This window comes from Nymphaea colorata, chromosome 3, assembly GCF_008831285.2.
Source record: "Nymphaea colorata isolate Beijing-Zhang1983 chromosome 3, ASM883128v2, whole genome shotgun sequence".
NCBI lineage: Eukaryota > Viridiplantae > Streptophyta > Magnoliopsida > Nymphaeales > Nymphaeaceae > Nymphaea > Nymphaea colorata.
The window spans coordinates 22,396,706-22,402,705 of NC_045140.1; the positions used below are offsets into that span (position 1 = coordinate 22,396,706).

Here is a 6,000-nt window from a genome sequence, read left to right on the forward strand (position 1 = left end):
TGTAAGTCCACAAGACTTAAAAGCAATTTAAAATCTTAAAGGCATATAAGGATATGACTTTCTAGATTTGAAACTAAATGCAGTTTCCATTAAATAAACATTAGAAAGAAAAGAGATGTATTTTAGTGCATGGACAACGGGTTCGCCAGATACCACGAATTAAACACTAAATAATGTGCATAACTTAATTTGGATATACTAATATTACCTTTATCACTACTTTCAAGTAAATTTTGCGAAAAATGATGATTTCTTTTTTTTAGTGATACAAAAGCCATTATTCTTTTATGACTTGGGAAACACTTTAAACTTCAAACTATTTCACTTACTAATCTATATATATATAAGCCTTTCAATAAAAACTCTACTGTCAAAATAATACATCAAACCAGTACTGTCGATTTGATTGATTTTTTAAATTTTTTATATGTTGCTTCTCTCTCCCACCTCCATGGGCGGCATATCCAAGGTCAAGGAGAGGTGAGCACTGGTGGCTCCCCTGCCGTTGTTGACGGACCCACGGACGGCAGGAGGCGTCACAGGCGGTGAGAACAAGGAAGAGGGGAAGAGAGATAATGGAAAGGAAGGAGGAAATCTAGCAGTTCAGAATGTCCTCAGATTTGATGTCCCCTACTACCCATTACCCATTTAAATGTGAAGTTGTCGAGTTTACTTATATATATATAAAGATTTGTTCCAGCCTTTGACAACATGTGTTTAATCATGTGTATCCGGCGGGTGTAATTGGGTGCAGCTATAGATAGTAAAAGGATTTATATCTTGAGCATGGCCTTGTGAGGCTCGAGACGGATCGGGCAGGCATCAGCACCCCAGTTAAGGAGACTCCCCACCTTCTAACTCCCAACGGCTGTGCCATCTGATCGTCACATCTTAATGGTAGCACGCCAGAGATGGCTCCCCTACGTACGTAAATTTTCTGGTTCGCCCTCTGCCGCTCCAATCAATGACCTCTTCCCAACTGACCAGATCATGAGCCTGAAAGCTCCTCCCAACTGCGCGTGCAAACAGTTGAAAGGATCCTACTTCACGTTCAATGGAGGCCGTATCAGGACCACTTGGGGGAGGTGCATGCATGTACAGTAATCTCCGCTCTGGTCATTGGCGTGAGTAGGACGGAGGGATTTCCATTGAGAGGAGAAGAGCCAAGTGTGGAAGATGCATGGGCATTGAGATGGAACCCCATGTGAGGTGTTCCTTCCTTCTGCAAACGCCAGCGGCTTGTGTTTTGGCAGTCGATCTTAGATCACTCGGTTCCTTCTTTCATGACGACGTAACCGGGAGCCAAAACGAAAGGGAAAGGCAATCGCAAAGCGGCCTGCCGCCGATCGCTTTCCCGGCGGCTCCAGTGATCAGCCTCTTCCTTGACAGGAAATCACGTCCGCAGGGGACGGAATCGTGAAAAGGACAGGACGACGGAAGTCGTACATGCAGAGGGATGGCCGGTCGAGGTCATCGAGACGTGCGTCCGCGCCCTCGTTTAGTCCGCCACCATATGGTGGCCTACCATGGCAATATGACACGAAAGACTGGTCATATCAAGATGTGTGGTGACTGTTGCAGCGTTGAATTCTCGTTTTTTTCTCTTTTATTAGAAACCACCAGAGGAATTTAGTTTCAATTACAGGATGGCGTCGAATCAAGGTAAAGATAAATTGTCTTGGATGGAGCGTCGTACCAAGATAGAGATAAATTGTCTCCTCGTTAAACACCGACATAATCCCAACCTTAGATCCGGGGACGCTGGTTTTCTCTTTCTATATTCTATAAATAATGAAGATTAACTACTCAGATGTGATTTTGCAAGCAGGTCAATTCTAAAGTTTTTTCAACTACTTTTCAGTTTTTAAGAAACGAGCTAAAATTAGCTTCAGATATATACTGGCTCAACAACGGTGTGATTTTCGTTTTCAAAAATGAATTTGGTAGATTTCATTGTTCGCTGATCTAACGCACACAGAAAGATTATCATAATCTGAAGTTAGTGAAAGATATGTATGATCAGAGTCAGACTGAGGTTCATACTTGGATATCTTCATTTCATTCTTTTACAGTTCCGATCTTAAATACGAATCTTTTACTTTTAGAATATCAGGTCATAGTAGATCAAAATCAAAAGTAACAGCCATCAATACTCTAAGCATCAGGGGTATGGTTGTATTTTAAAATTTTGTTTTTTACAAACTTAATTTTTGCTTTAATTTTGGTTTTTGCCTTCTTTTTATTTGCTTTAATAACACAAACATCTATCCTGCAGCCTCTAGCTTTTTAAAATTCTTGTTTTCCTATAACCGCCTGGTATAAAAACTGAGGAATCTAACCTTTGGAGTTCATTTAATTACTTTCAAACCGGTTGGTTCCATCGTCTGCTTCTGCCATCGATCGGCTTCGGTGAACTTATTGTGGTACCCTTGCAAGCGCAAAAGTGGTTTATGCAGCCATGAACCTGAACAAGAGCAGAAAGAAGGGGTTTGTACTACTTGAATTTTGGTTTCTCTTTTTATGGCCTGGTTGGTGTTGTATCAAAAAGGTGGACTTTGGAAGGCCAAGATGTCGCTTTGGTGAAGGAGGGGAAGCAACATTAGGTGGTTCCCCACAAACAAAACAGATGAAAGAAGTAAAAGATGTGTCTCTAAGATGACGCGGTGCATCGTCCGCAATGTTTGAACCGACAGAGCCAAATATGCATCTACTTACCACTCCGTGTGTGTTTGTGTGTGTGTAAAAATTGAATCATAAATTTGACTATACAGAGTTCATACAGTTCACTCATCAGGGTCGTTTGATCCATCGTGACGATGGTTGAAAGAAAATCAAAGAGAAAAAAGCGACAAACATTTATGTATAAGTTCACACCTTTATCTCCTAGTTTTTCTGTCGACGGCCTATCATGATAGATCAAACGGCCCTCATGAATGAGTTAACCAAAGGCGAGATTAACTTTTCCCAGCTGGCGTGATGAAGATTGTGACTCCTAACCAGTTGCCTCATCCTTATTTCATGTTGAAACGTACCTCTAGTCTCATGTGCCTCAACTTTTAGACGTGGAATTGTGGCTAAAGTGATGTACCTCTTGTATTGGACTCCTGGCCTTTTCTTATGAGGCATGCTTTATTGGTTAGATAACTTCTAGTTTTTGTAAAAGTTATTCTTACAAGTGCTTGTGTATAAAAGCCAGTTCGTGAAACCAATTAGAGGAGCTGTCAATTTGGTGAATTGGCCGATTCACCGATTCAGTTGAAACGTTCTTGAATCAGCTAAAAATATTTAAACATTTAATTGTTTTTAAAATAAACAAATAAAATGTAGAATGTTGTTCGCATTCTATGGCCTGCCTGCCTCATTTTTTAATTATTTATAAAATGGCCATAAGAAGCTGGTAGCCCATCCCAACCCTAGCTTCCCCAGAGAGTTGTCTTACATCCATAATGGCAGCAACTATTGGCACCAATGCAACAAGAAGAAAATGGGCACCTAATAAAACGCTTTAATGTTCTTCCATTTTAAACCTAATATGAAACCTAATATGAAGTTAAAACGCTTCAACTTGGTTGGTAGCTGTTCCTATCAACCCCCAAAAAGACTGGGAGTTATAACCTAACCCAATATAGTATGCAGTCCTGAGTTTAACTTCCAATCTTCATGACGTTAATTTGATATTAATCCGAAACAACATACTTATCTGCATGGATTCAATTGTTGTAGGGATGTACATGTTGGGTTTTTAATGATATTGTCACGAATGAGACCTTGATAAGTCACTTTTAGTAAAGAAGCTGAGTCTAATTAATTAGTCTTGTCAGTATTGGTATTGAGTGCCCTGTAATGCACATATGACAAGTTTCAGGTTCAAAGCAACAGTAGAAGCGGTCTTGTGACTTGTGTCATGACATTGACCATATAATGTAAGAAGAATAGATTTTGGTTGGTATTTTAAGGCATTCTATGTTCATCAATTTAAACCCTATTCTTTAATGAGTGTTGTTTAATTCATTGTCATCTTCCGCAAAAGTAGAAGATCCCAGCCTGATCCTTCAATCAAAATGACATTATCACTATGTGAAAATGGTACACTCCTACAAATATACAGTTTCCAGGCCTTATTTCGAACAATAGCTACTAAATTTTGTCTCCCTCTCCTCACCAGACAGGCTGTAGCAATGCACTAGCCATGCCGCTTAAATGACGGCCAGGGTCAGGCCTAATAGAGAAACTCATCCATGCCTTCAGCTCTTTCTATCATTTACCAGAACAAAGGAGAAAATCCTGCAATTCTTTCCATAGACCAAATCGATCGAATAAAGTATTCTCCTTTTCAAAGTTGAGTATGAAGAACAAGATCTATAATCCAAAAGGACATCAGATTCCTTAACATAGTGCGCCATGCTGAATTGCCTCGTGCGCCACCATGCTCCTCATTGTCCTCCTAACTAAATGTGAATCTTTTTGGATCGATCAAGAATTTTACAATCCTTTTACCCCAATCCTCAACCCAAAATGTTGCAGATTCATCCACCTCCCAGCGAGCAGGTGTGCCACGTCTTCAACATCATCATCAAGCATCGGTGAAACTGCTACTGTGTCGAGGTGCATCAAAGACCTTTACTTGCTTGGCTGGTGTCCGGTTCAGTGTCTTTACTCCAAATGGAGTGCTCGTGCTCTGTGGCAAATGCATTATAAAAATGATAAGATTGAACTTAGAATCATGAACACAACAAATGATTAATGTAAGATAAAGAATAAGAAGAATTAGAAATGGCACCATCAGTTTATTTCCTTTTGATAGATGCCTACATCAACATTGCAAATGGGATAGTCGTAAGGGCAGCATCCCCATTGATAGCAATTGCCTTCTTCTTCATAGACGCAGTAGTAGGTGGAGCTCATAGGACATGAATTATATTCATCACAAAAAATCGTTGGCATAGGCTTCAGGGGGTTGGGTCCAATTTTGATGGGCTATGAAGACCAAATGGCAATACCACACATTCAAGTTCTAGCGATATTCCTTTGCATTCTTATGTATCCACCCTCACCCCATTTATCTTCCCATGAGTTTTTTACAATCCAATAATCCATATCATTCTCGATTCCATACCCAACAATTGCAACTACATGATCAAGATCAGTTTGTTCGACATTTTTTAGTGAAAATGCCCTACCAAAGAAAGATTATTGAAATCAATGGCAATATGACCTTCAAAGAAATGTCTAGAAAATCGAACAGCAATGGAAACAAACTCAAAGATTGATAGAGCTGGAAATCCCATCCTGATCCTTCAATCGAAACACTCAAAGGCTTGTGGGCAACAGACTTCTTTATCGCTTTCTCATCATATCGTGGTGCATATTCATACTGTCAATTGTAACGACCCGAGTATTTTTCTACATTAAAATAAGTTGTCCTCTCGTAAGTCTTAATCAAACATCAAAGAAGAATGAAGGTATGACAAACAGAAATTGTTACATTTGTAATGTTGCAGACGCCATCAACAACCATGTAAGAGTAATCTTGTTGAGTGTTTATATCTCCATTATCGATAATCAATTGGAAGACAATCCTTGTAGCCACCATTGCAGCCCTGACTGTAGGTGGTATCACAATCTAGCGGTTCTTGCTCTGACAATAAGATAAGTTCACCAATCACGATCGTGTTTATGCTTTCGACTACTGCAATTGCTGAGAATGCCCAACAACTTCTTAAAAGTGCCAAACACCAGGAGCAATGAAGATCAAATTTTATTTCAACCATTGTACCATGCATTACTGTAGTTCGATCATCAAAAAATATTGAAAAAAGAAATGAAGGAAAAAGTAGAGATTTAATACATTGCCTTTGGTCCTTAACTGGCACAACTGCACCGAGGACCCTCCAGTCTATCCAGTTAGGATGTTGTTCTCCTTCTTGGATTTCGTAGCTTCGGCTTGGTGGAGGCGCCGGCTCTCTGTTCTCGTCCATTATGGTGCGTAAGTAAGTCGTG

The 6,000-nt window shown here is 39.9% G+C and overlaps 1 pseudogene; it reads right to left on the bottom strand.

Moving 5' to 3' along the window:
• Positions 1 to 4,977: 4,977 nt before the first annotated feature.
• Positions 4,978 to 5,771, bottom strand: LOC116250395 (cysteine proteinase COT44-like; annotated as a pseudogene).
• Between the last annotated feature and the right edge of the window lie 229 nt (positions 5,772 to 6,000).